General features: G+C 44.7%; 9 non-coding genes across 9 annotated transcripts; all 9 read right to left on the bottom strand.

Annotated features, from left to right (window-relative positions):
• Positions 1–437: 437 nt before the first annotated feature.
• Positions 438–519, bottom strand: trnal-aag. Its single transcript has one exon. It is a non-coding gene; the product is annotated as a tRNA-Leu (tRNA).
• Positions 520–1,105: 586 nt separating this feature from the next.
• On the bottom strand, positions 1,106–1,187 carry trnal-aag. The gene has a single exon. It is a non-coding gene; the product is annotated as a tRNA-Leu (tRNA).
• Positions 1,188–1,782: 595 nt separating this feature from the next.
• trnal-aag lies at positions 1,783–1,864 on the bottom strand. The gene has a single exon. It is a non-coding gene; the product is annotated as a tRNA-Leu (tRNA).
• Positions 1,865–2,450: 586 nt separating this feature from the next.
• On the bottom strand, positions 2,451–2,532 carry trnal-aag. The gene has a single exon. It is a non-coding gene; the product is annotated as a tRNA-Leu (tRNA).
• Positions 2,533–5,129: 2,597 nt separating this feature from the next.
• On the bottom strand, positions 5,130–5,211 carry trnal-aag. The gene has a single exon. It is a non-coding gene; the product is annotated as a tRNA-Leu (tRNA).
• A 1,940-nt stretch (positions 5,212–7,151) lies between these two features.
• On the bottom strand, positions 7,152–7,233 carry trnal-aag. Its single transcript has one exon. It is a non-coding gene; the product is annotated as a tRNA-Leu (tRNA).
• Positions 7,234–7,828: 595 nt separating this feature from the next.
• On the bottom strand, positions 7,829–7,910 carry trnal-aag. The gene has a single exon. It is a non-coding gene; the product is annotated as a tRNA-Leu (tRNA).
• Positions 7,911–9,157: 1,247 nt separating this feature from the next.
• Positions 9,158–9,239, bottom strand: trnal-aag. The gene has a single exon. It is a non-coding gene; the product is annotated as a tRNA-Leu (tRNA).
• Positions 9,240–10,505: 1,266 nt separating this feature from the next.
• trnal-aag lies at positions 10,506–10,587 on the bottom strand. The gene has a single exon. It is a non-coding gene; the product is annotated as a tRNA-Leu (tRNA).
• Between the last annotated feature and the right edge of the window lie 1,615 nt (positions 10,588–12,202).

A 12,202-nucleotide genomic window follows, 5' to 3' on the forward strand; every position in this document is an offset into this window, starting at 1 on the left:
TTGCCCAAAACTTATAAAGACAATGGAGAAAGTATCAGGAGGCTCGACCAGCATCTCTTGTTTTTTGTCCATGGACTGGTGATTTAAGGATTCATCAAACAGCCTCGTCAGTCTCTTCACCAGAGTCAGTACTTCTCACAGACTACATAGAGGACGCACAGGCCATTTACTTAGCAGAGGATGGTTTCGATCCATCAACCTCTGGGTTATGGGCCCAGCACGCTTCCGCTGCGCCACTCTGCTGCTGACCACCATGACACAGGAGAACAACAGACAGACAAACTCTTCTTAGGTAGGTCTAAAAGGCACCACTGTGCCAAAGTCGAAACAGGCCAACCTTGAGGATCATGTGTCCACGAGTTATACGTGCAGAAGTCCTTTAACGCAGTAACATACAAAGTTTCTAACATGAAGACTTTCAAATGGTTAACACTCAATGGCAGTGGTGGGATTTGAACCCACGCCTCCTAAGAGACTGGAGCCTTAATCCAGCGCCTTGGACCGCTCAGCCACACTACCTATAGTAGACTGCCACTTTTGAATTTTTTTTTCCAAGATATAGCAAATCAGTATGACGTCGTCAAATTAGATGCTCCACTGAAAAGTCAGACCAATGAAATTCACTGGAAGAAGAATGTTTACCTTGATGAAGTATTTCAATCTGCTGTTTGCCCAAAACTTATAAAGACAATGGAGAAAGTATCAGGAGGCTCGACCAGCATCTCTTGTTTTTTGTCCATGGACTGGTGATTTAAGGATTCATCAAACAGCCTCGTCAGTCTCTTCACCAGAGTCAGTACTTCTCACAGACTACATACAGGAAGCACAGACCACTTATTTAGCAGAGGATGGTTTCGATCCATCGACCTCTGGGTTATGGGCCCAGCACGCTTCCGCTGCGCCACTCTGCTCGTGATCACCATGACAAAGGAGAACAACTGACAGACAAACTCTTCTTAGGTAGGTCTAAAAGGCACCACTGTGCCAAAGTCGAAACAGGCCAAGCTTGAGGATCATGTGTCCACGAGTTATACGTGCAGAAGTCCTTTAACGCAGTAACATACAAAGTTTCTAACATGAAGACTTTCAAATGGCTAACACTCAATGGCAGTGGTGGGATTTGAACCCACGCCTCCTAAGAGACTGGAGCCTTAATCCAGCGCCTTGGACCCCTCGGCCACACTACCTATAGAAGATTGCCACTTTTGATTTTTTTTTCCCAAGATATGGCAAATCAGTATGACGTCGTCAAGTAAGATGCTCCACTGAAAATTTAGACCAATGAAATTCACTGGAAGAAGAGTGTTTACCTTGATGAAGTATTTCACTCTGCTGTTTGCCCAAAACTTTTAAAGACAAAGGAGAAATTCAGTAAAGTATCACACAGCCTGACCACCATCTCTTGTTTTTTGTCCATGGACTGGTAAATTAAGTATTCATCAAACAGGTTGGTTGGTCTCTTCACCAGAGTCAGAACTTCTCAAAGAGTAGATACAGGAAGCACAGACCACTTATTTAGCAGAGGATGGTTTCGATCCATCGACCTCTGGGTTATGGGCCCAGCACGCTTCCGCTGCGCCACTCTGCTCGTGATCACCATGACAAAGGAGAACAACTGACGGACAAACTCTTCTCAGGTAGGTCTAAAGGGCACCACGTTGCCAAAGTCGAACCACGCCCAGCTTGAGGATCATGTGTACACAAATTATACGTGCAGAAGTCCTTTATCGCAGTAAGATACAAAGTCTCTAAAATTAAGACTTTGAAACGGCTAACACACAATGGCAGTGGTGGGATTTGAACCCACGCCTCCTAAGAGACTGGAGCCTTAATCCAGCGCCTTGGACCGCTTGGCCACACTACCTATAGTAGACTGCCACTTTTGAATTTTTTTTTCCAAGATATGGCAAATCAGTATGACGTCGTCAAATAAGATGCTCCACTGAAAAGTCAGACCAATGAAATTCACTGGAAGAAGAATGTTTACCTTGATGAAGTATTTCACTCTGCTGTTTGCCCAAAACTTATAAAGACAATGGAGAAAGTATCAGGAGGCTCGACCAGCATCTCTTGTTTTTTGTCCATGGACTGGTAAATTAAGTATTCATCAAACAGGCTGGTTGGTCTCTTCACCACAGTCAGAACTTCTGAAAGAGTACAAACAGGAAGCACAGACCACTTATTTAGCAGAGGATGGTTTCGATCCACCGACCTCTGGGTTATGGGCCCAGCACGCTTCCGCTGCGCCACTCTGCTCGTGATCACCATGACAAAGGAGAACAACTGACAGACAAACTCTTCTTAGGTAGGTCTAAAAGGCACCACTGTGCCAAAGTCGAAACAGGCCAAGCTTGAGGATCATGTGTCCACGAGTTATACGTGCAGAAGTCCTTTAACGCAGTAACATACAAAGTTTCTAACATGAAGACTTTCAAATGGCTAACACTCAATGGCAGTGGTGGGATTTGAACCCACGCCTCCTAAGAGACTGGAGCCTTAATCCAGCGCCTTGGACCCCTCGGCCACACTACCTATAGAAGATTGCCACTTTTGATTTTTTTTTCCCAAGATATGGCAAATCAGTATGACGTCGTCAAGTAAGATGCTCCACTGAAAATTTAGACCAATGAAATTCACTGGAAGAAGAGTGTTTACCTTGATGAAGTATTTCACTCTGCTGTTTGCCCAAAACTTTTAAAGACAAAGGAGAAATTCAGTAAAGTATCACACAGTCTGACCACCATCTCTTGTTTTTTGTCCACGGACTGGTAAATTAAGTATTCATCAAACAGGCTGGGTGGTCTCTTCACCAGAGTCAGAACTTCTCACAGACTACATAGAGGACGCACAGGCCATTTACTTAGCAGAGGATGGTTTCGATCCATCGACCTCTGGGTTATGGGCCCAGCACGCTTCCGCTGCGCCACTCTGCTCGTGATCACCATGACAAAGGAGAACAACTGACAGACAAACTCTTCTTAGGTAGGTCTAAAAGGCACCACTGTGCCAAAGTTGAAACAGGCCAACCTTGAGGATCATGTGTCCACGAGTTATACGTGCAGAAGTCCTTTAACGCAGTAACATACAAAGTTTCTAACATGAAGACTTTCAAATGGTTAACACTCAATGGCAGTGGTGGGATTTGAACCCACGCCTCCTAAGAGACTGGAGCCTTAATACAGCGCCTTGGACCGCTCAGCCACACTACCTATAGTAGACTGCCACTTTTGAATTTTTTTTTCCAAGATATGGCAAATCAGTATGACGTCGTCAAATTAGATGCTCCACTGAAAAGTCAGACCAATGAAATTCACTGGAAGAAGAATGTTTACCTTGATGAAGTATTTCAATCTGCTGTTTGCCCAAAACTTATAAAGACAATGGAGAAAGTATCAGGAGGCTCGACCAGCATCTCTTGTTTTTTGTCCATGGACTGGTGATTTAAGGATTCATCAAACAGCCTCGTCAGTCTCTTCACCAGAGTCAGTACTTCTCACAGACTACATAGAGGACGCACAGGACATTTACTTAGCAGAGGATGGTTTCGATCCATCGACCTCTGGGTTATGGGCCCAGCACGCTTCCGCTGCGCCACTCTGCTGCTGACCACCATGACACAGGAGAACAACAGACAGACAAACTCTTCTTAGGTAGGTCTAAAAGGCACCACTGTGCCAAAGTCCAAACAGGCCAACCTTGAGGATCATGTGTCCACGAGTTATACGTGCAGCAGTCCTTTAACGCAGTAACATACAAAGTTTCTAACATGAAGACTTTCAAATGGCTAACACTCAATGGCAGTGGTGGGATTTGAACCCACGCCTCCTAAGTGACTGGAGCCTTAATCCAGCGCCTTGGCCCCCTCGGCCACACTACCTATGGAAGATTGCCACTTTTGATTTTTTTTTCCCAAGATATGGCAAATCAGTATGACGTCGTCAAGTAAGATGCTCCACTGAAAATTTAGACCAATGAAATTCACTGGAAGAAGAGTGTTTACCTTGATGAAGTATTTCACTCTGCTGTTTGCCCAAAACTTTTAAAGACAAAGGAGAAATTCAGTAAAGTATCACACAGCCTGAGCACCATCTCTTGTTTTTTGTCGATGGACTGGTAAAATAAGTATTCATCAAACAGGCTGGGTGGTCTCTTCACCAGAGTCAGAACTTCTCAAAGAGTACATACAGGAAGCACAGATCACTTATTTAGCAGAGGATGGTTTCGATCCATCGACCTCTGGGTTATGGGCCCAGCACGCTTCCGCTGCGCCACTCTGCTCATGATCACCATGACAAAGGAGAACAACTGACAGACAAACTCTTCTCAGGTAGGTCTAAAGGGCACCACGTTGCCAAAGTCGAACCAAGCCCAGCTTGAGGATCATGTGTACACAAATTATACGTGCAGAAGTCCTTTATCGCAGTAAGATACAAAGTCTCTAACATGAAGACTTTGAAACGGCTAACACACAATGGCAGTGGTGAGATTTGAACCCACGCCTCCTAAGAGACTGGAGCCTTAATCCAGCGCCTTGGACCGCTCGGCCACACTACCTATAGTAGACTGCCACTTTTGAATTTTTTTTTCCAAGATATGGCAAATCAGTATGACGTCGTCAAATAAGATGCTCCACTGAAAAGTCAGACCAATGAAATTCACTGGAAGAAGAATGTTTACCTTGATGAAGTATTTCAATCTGCTGTTTGCCCAAAACTTATAAAGACAATGGAGAAAGTATCAGGAGGCTCGACCAGCATCTCTTGTTTTTTGTCCATGGACTGGTGATTTAAGGAGCCTCGTCAGTCTCTTGACCATAGTCAGTACTTCTCACAGACTACATAGAGGACGCACAGGCCATTTACTTAGCAGAGGATGGTTTCGATCCATCGACCTCTGGGTTATGGGCCCAGCACGCTTCCGCTGCGCCACTCTGCTGCTGACCACCATGACACAGGAGAACAACAGACAGACAAACTCTTCTTAGGTAGGTCTAAAAGGCACCACTGTGCCAAAGTCCAAACAGGCCAACCTTGAGGATCATGTGTCCACGAGTTATACGTGCAGAAGTCCTTTAACGCAGTAACATACAAAGTTTCTAACATGAAGACTTTCAAATGGCTAACACTCAATGGCAGTGGTGGGATTTGAACCCACGCCTCCTAAGAGACTGGAGCCTTAATCCAGCGCCTTGGACCGCTCGGCCACACTACCTATAGTAGACTGCCACTTTTGAATTTTTTTTTCCAAGATATGGCAAATCAGTATGACGTCGTCAAATTAGATGCTCCACTGAAAAGTCAGACCAATGAAATTCACTGGAAGAAGAATGTTTACCTTGATGAAGTATTTCAATCTGCTGTTTGCCCAAAACTTATAAAGACAATGGAGAAAGTATCAGGAGGCTCGACCAGCATCTCTTGTTTTTTGTCCATGGACTGGTAAATTAAGTATTCATCAAACAGGCTGGTTGGTCTCTTCACCAGAGTCAGAACTTCTCAAAGAGTACATACAGGAAGCACAGACCACTTATTTAGCAGAGGATGGTTTCGATCCATCGACCTCTGGGTTATGGGCCCAGCACGCTTCCGCTGCGCCACTCTGCTCGTGATCACCATGACAAAGGAGAACAACTGACAGACAAACTCTTCTTAGGTAGGTCTAAAGGGCACAAGGTTGCCAAAGTCGAAACAGGCCAACCTTGAGGATCATGTGTCCACGAGTTATACGTGCAGAAGTCCTTTAACGCAGTAACATACAAAGTTTCTAACATGAAGACCTTCAAATGGCTAACACTCAATGGCAGTGGTGGGATTTGAACCCACGCCTCCTAATAGACTGGAGCCTTAATCCAGCGCCTTGGACCCCTCGGCCACACTACCTATAGAAGATTGCCACTTTTGATTTTTTTTTCCCAAGATATGGCAAATCAGTATGACGTCGTCAAGTAAAATGCTCCACTGAAAATTCAGACCAATGAAATTCACTGGAAGAAGAATGTTTACCTTGATGAAGTATTTCACTCTGCTGTTTGCCCAAAACTTTTAAAGACAAAGGAGAAATTCAGTAAAGTATCACACAGCCTGACCACCATCTCTTGTTTTTTGTCCATGGACTGGTAAATTAAGTATTCATCAAACAGGCTGGTTGGTCTCTTCACCAGAGTCAGAACTTCTCAAAGAGTACATACAGGAAGCACAGACCACTTATTTAGCAGAGGATGGTTTCGATCCATCGACCTCTGGGTTATGGGCCCAGCACGCTTCCGCTGCGCCACTCTGCTGCTGACCACCATGACACAGGAGAACAACAGACAGACAAACTCTTCTTAGGTAGGTCTAAAAGGCACCACTGTGCCAAAGTCGAAACAGGCCAACCTTGAGGATCATGTGTCCACGAGTTATACGTGCAGAAGTCCTTTAACGCAGTAACATACAAAGTTTCTAACATGAAGACTTTCAAATGGCTAACACTCAATGGCAGTGGTGGGATTTGAACCCACGCCTCCTAAGTGACTGGAGCCTTAATCCAGCGCCTTGGACCCCTTGGCCACACTACCTATGGAAGATTGCCACTTTTGATTTTTTTTTCCCAAGATATGGCAAATCAGTATGACGTCGTCAAGTAAGATGCTCCACTGAAAATTTAGACCAATGAAATTCACTGGAAGAAGAGTGTTTACCTTGATGAAGTATTTCACTCTGCTGTTTGCCCAAAACTTTTAAAGACAAAGGAGAAATTCAGTAAAGTATCACACAGCCTGACCACCATCTCTTGTTTTTTGTCCATGGACTGGTAAATTAAGTATTCATCAAACAGGCTGGGTGGTCTCTTCACCAGAGTCAGTACTTCGCACAGACTACATAGAGGACGCACAGGACATTTACTTAGCAGAGGATGGTTTCGATCCATCGACCTCTGGGTTATGGGCCCAGCACGCTTCCGCTGCGCCACTCTGCTGCTGACAACCATGACACAGGAGAACAACAGATAGACAAACTCTTCTTAGGTAGGTCTAAAAGGCACCACTGTGCCAAAGTCCAAACAGGCCAACCTTGAGGATCATGTGTCCACGAGTTATACGTGCAGAAGTCCTTTAACGCAGTAACATACAAAGTTTCTAACATGAAGACTTTAAAATGGCTAACACTCAATGGCAGTGGTGGGATTTGAACCCACGCCTCCTAAGAGACTGGAGCCTTAATCCAGCGCCTTGGACCCCTCGGCCACACTACCTATGGAAGATTGCCACTTTTGATTTTTTTTTCCCAAGATATGGCAAATCAGTATGACGTCGTCAAGTAAGATGCTCCACTGAAAATTCAGACCAATGAAATTCACTGGAATAAGAATGTTTACCTTGATGAAGTATTTCACTCTGCTGTTTGCCCAAAACTTTTAAAGACAAAGGAGAAATTCAGTAAAGTATCACACAGCCTGACCACCATCTCTTGTTTTTTGTCCATGGACTGGTAAATTAAGTATTCATCAAACAGGCTGGGTGGTCTCTTCACCAGAGTCAGAACTTCTCAAAGAGTACATACAGGAAGCACAGATCACTTATTTAGCAGAGGATGGTTTCGATCCATCGACCTCTGGGTTATGGGCCCCGCACGCTTCCGCTGCGCCACTCTGCTCGTGATCACCATGACAAAGGAGAACAACTGACAGACAAACTCTTCTCAGGTAGGTCTAAAGGGCACCACGTTGCCAAAGTCGAACCACGCCCAGCTTGAGGATCATGTTTACACAAATTATACGTGCAGAAGTCCTTTATCGCAGTAAGATACAAAGTCTCTAACATGAAGACTTTGAAACGGCTAACACACAATGGCAGTGGTGGGATTTGAACCCACGCCTCCTAAGAGACTGGAGCCTTAATCCAGCGCCTTGGACCGCTCGGCCACACTACCTATAGTAGACTGCCACTTTTGAATTTTTTTTTCCAAGATATGGCAAATCAGTATGACGTCGTCAAATAAGATGCTCCACTGAAAAGTCAGACCAATGAAATTCACTGGAAGAAGAATGTTTACCTTGATGAAGTATTTCACTCTGCTGTTTGCCCAAAACTTACAAAGACAATGGAGAAAGTATCTCAAGGCTCGACCAGCATCTCTTGTTTTTTGTCCATGGACTGGTGATTTAAGGATTAATCTAACAGCCTCGTCAGTCTCTTCACCAGAGTCAGTACTTCTCACAGACTACATAGAGGACGCACAGGCCATTTACTTAGCAGAGGATGGTTTCGATCCATCGACCTCTGGGTTATGGGCCCAGCACGCTTCCGCTGCGCCACTCTGCTGCTGACCACCATGACACAGGAGAACAACAGACAGACAAACTCTTCTTAGGTAGGTCTAAAAGGCACCACTGTGCCAAAGTCGAAACAGGCCAACCTTGAGGATCATGTGTCCACGAGTTATACGTGCAGAAGTCCTTTAACGCAGTAACATACAAAGTTTCTAACATGAAGACTTTCAAATGGCTAACACTCAATGGCAGTGGTGGGATTTGAACCCACGCCTCCTAAGAGACTGGAGCCTTAATCCAGCGCCTTGGACCCCTCAGCCACAATACCTATGGAAGATTGCCACTTTTGATTTTTTTTTCCCAAGGTATGGCAAATCAGTATGACGTCGTCAAGTAAGATGCTCCACTGAAAATTTAGACCAATGAAATTCACTGGAAGAAGAGTGTTTACCTTGATGAAGTATTTCCCTCTGCTGTTTGCCCAAAACTTTTAAAGACAAAGGATCAGGAGGCTGGACCAGCATCTCTTGTTTTTTGTCCATGGACTGGTGATTTAAGGATTCATCAAACAGCCTCGTCAGTCTCTTCACCAGAGTCAGTACTTCTCACAGACTACATACAGGAAGCACAGACCACTTATTTAGCAGAGGATGGTTTCGATCCATCGACTTCTGGGTTATGGGCCAAGCACGCTTCCGCTGCGCCACTCTGCTCGTGATCACCATGACAAAGGAGAACAACTGACAGACAAACTCTTCTCAGGTAGGTCTAAAGGGAACCACGTTGCCAAAGTCGAACCACGCCCAGCTTGAGGATCATGTTTACACAAATTATACGTGCAGAAGTCCTTTATCGCAGTAAGATATAAAGTCTCTAACATGAAGACTTTGAAACGGCTAACACACAATGGCAGTGGTGGGATTTGAACCCACGCCTCCTAAGAGACTGGAGCCTTAATCCAGCGCCTTGGACCGCTCGGCCACACTACCTATAGTAGACTGCCACTTTTGAATTTTTTTTTCCAAGATATGGCAAATCAGTATGACGTCGTCAAGTAAGATGCTCCACTGAAAATTTAGACCAATGAAATTCACTGGAAGAAGAGTGTTTACCTTGATGAAGTATTTCACTCTGCTGTTTGCCCAAAACTTTTAAAGACAAAGGAGAAATTCAGTAAAGTATCACACAGCCTGACCACCATCTCTTGTTTTTTGTCCATGGACTGGTAAATTAAGTATTCATCCAACAGTCTGGTTGGTCTCTTCACCAGAGTCAGAACTTCTCAAAGAGTACATACAGGAAGCACAGATCACTTATTTAGCAGAGGATGGTTTCGATCCATCGACCTCTGGGTTATGGGCCCGGCACGCTTCCACTGCGCCACTCTGCTCGTGATCACCATGACAAAGGAGAACAACTGACAGACAAACTCTTCTCAGGTAGGTCTAAAGGGCACCACGTTGCCAAAGTCGAACCACGCCCAGCTTGAGGATCATGTGTACACAAATTATACTTGCAGAAGTCCTTTATCGCAGTAAGATACAAAGTCTCTAACATGAAGACTTTCAAATGGCTAACACTCAATGGCGGGATTTGAACCCACGTCTCCTAAGAGACTGGAACCTTAATCCAGCGCCTTGGACCCCTAGGCCACACTACCTATAGGAGATTGCCACTTTTGATTTTTTTTTCCCAAGATATGGCAAATCAGTATGACGTCGTCAAGTAAGATGCACCACTGAAAATTCAGACCAATGAAATTCACTGGAAGAAGAATGTTTACCTTGATGAAGTATTTCACTCTGCTGTTTGCCCAAAACTTTTAAAGACAAAGGATAAATTCAGTAAAGTATCACACAGCCTGACCACCATCTCTTGTTTTTTGTCCATGGACTGGTAAATTAAGTATTCATCGAACAGCCTCGTCAGTCTCTTCACCAGAGTCAGTACTTCTCACAGACTACATAGAGGACGCACAGACCATTTACTTAGCAGAGGATGGTTTCGATCCATCGACCTCTGGGTTATGGGCCCAGCACGCTTCCGCTGCGCCACTCTGCTCGTGATCACCATGACAAAGGAGAACAACTGACAGACAAACTCTTCTCAGGTAGGTCTAAAGGGCACCACGTTGCCAAAGTCGAACCACGCCCAGCTTGAGGATCATGTGTACACAAATTATACGTGCAGAAGTCCTTTATCGCAGTAAGATACAAAGTCTCTAAAATTAAGACTTTGAAACGGCTAACACACAATGGCAGTGGTGGGATTTGAACCCACGCCTCCTAAGAGACTGGAGCCTTAATCCAGCGCCTTGGACCGCTTGGCCACACTACCTATAGTAGACTGCCACTTTTGAATTTTTTTTTCCAAGATATGGCAAATCAGTATGACGTCGTCAAATAAGATGCTCCACTGAAAAGTCAGACCAATGAAATTCACTGGAAGAAGAATGTTTACCTTGATGAAGTATTTCAATCTGCTGTTTGCCCAAAACTTATAAAGACAATGGAGAAAGTATCAGGAGGCTCGACCAGCATCTCTTGTTTTTTGTCCATGGACTGGTGATTTAAGGATTCATCAAACAGCCTCGTCAGTCTCTTCACCAGAGTCAGTACTTCTCACAGACTACATAGAGGACGCACAGGCCATTTACTTAGCAGAGGATGGTTTCGATCCATCGACCTCTGGGTTATGGGCCCAGCACGCTTCCGCTGCGCCACTCTGCTGCTGACCACCATGACACAGGAGAACAACAGACAGACAAACTCTTCTTAGGTAGGTCTAAAAGGCACCACTGTGCCAAAGTCCAACCTTGAGGATCATGTGTCCACGAGTTATACGTGCAGAAGTCCTTTAACGCAGTAACATACAAAGTTTCTAACGTGAAGACTTTCAAATGGCTAACACTCAATGGCAGTGGTGGGATTTGAACCCCCGCCTCCTAAGAGACTGGAGCCTTAATCCAGCGCCTTGGACCCCTCGGCCACACTACCTATGGAAGATTGCCACTTTTGATTTTTTTTTCCCAAGATATGGCAAATCAGTATGACGTCGTCAAGTAAGATGCTCCACTGAAAATTTAGACCAATGAAATTCACTGGAAGAAGAGTGTTTACCTTGATGAAGTATTTCACTCTGCTGTTTGCCCAAAACTTTTAAAGACAAAGGAGAAATTCAGTAAAGTATCACACAGCCTGACCACCATCTCTTGTTTTTTGTCCATGGACTGGTGAATTAAGTATTCATCAAACAGGCTGGGTGGTCTCTTCACCAGAGTCAGAACTTCTCAAAGAGTACATACAGGAAGCACAGATAACTTATTTAGCAGAGGATGGTTTCGATCCATCGACCTCTGGGTTATGGGCCCGGCACGCTTCCACTGCGCCACTCTGATCGTGATCACCATGACAAAGGAGAACAACTGACAGACAAACTCTTCTCAGGTAGGTCTAAAGGGCACCACGTTGCCAAAGTCGAACCACGCCCAGCTTGAGGATCATGTTTACACAAATTATACGTGCAGAAGTCCTTTATCGCAGTAAGATACAAAGTCTCTAACATGAAGACTTTGAAACGGCTAACACACAATGGCAGTGGTGGGATTTGAACCCACGCCTCCTAAGAGACTGGAGCCTTAATCCTGCGCCTTGGACCCCTCGGCCACACTACCTATAGAAGATTGCCACTTTTGATTTTTTTTTCCAAGATATGGCAAATCAGTATGACGCCGTCAAATAAGATGCTCCACTGAAAAGTCAGACCAATGAAATTCACTGGAAGAAGAATGTTTACCTTGATGAAGTATTTCAATCTGCTGTTTGCCCAAAACTTATAAAGACAATGGAGAAAGTATCAGGAGGCTCGACCAGCATCTCTTGTTTTTTGTCCATGGACTGGTGATTTAAGGAGCCTCGTCAGTCTCTTGACCATAGTCAGTACTTCTCACAGA

The sequence above is a fragment of the Solea senegalensis genome, unplaced genomic scaffold, assembly GCF_019176455.1.
Source record: "Solea senegalensis isolate Sse05_10M unplaced genomic scaffold, IFAPA_SoseM_1 scf7180000016284, whole genome shotgun sequence".
Classification (NCBI taxonomy): domain Eukaryota; kingdom Metazoa; phylum Chordata; class Actinopteri; order Pleuronectiformes; family Soleidae; genus Solea; species Solea senegalensis.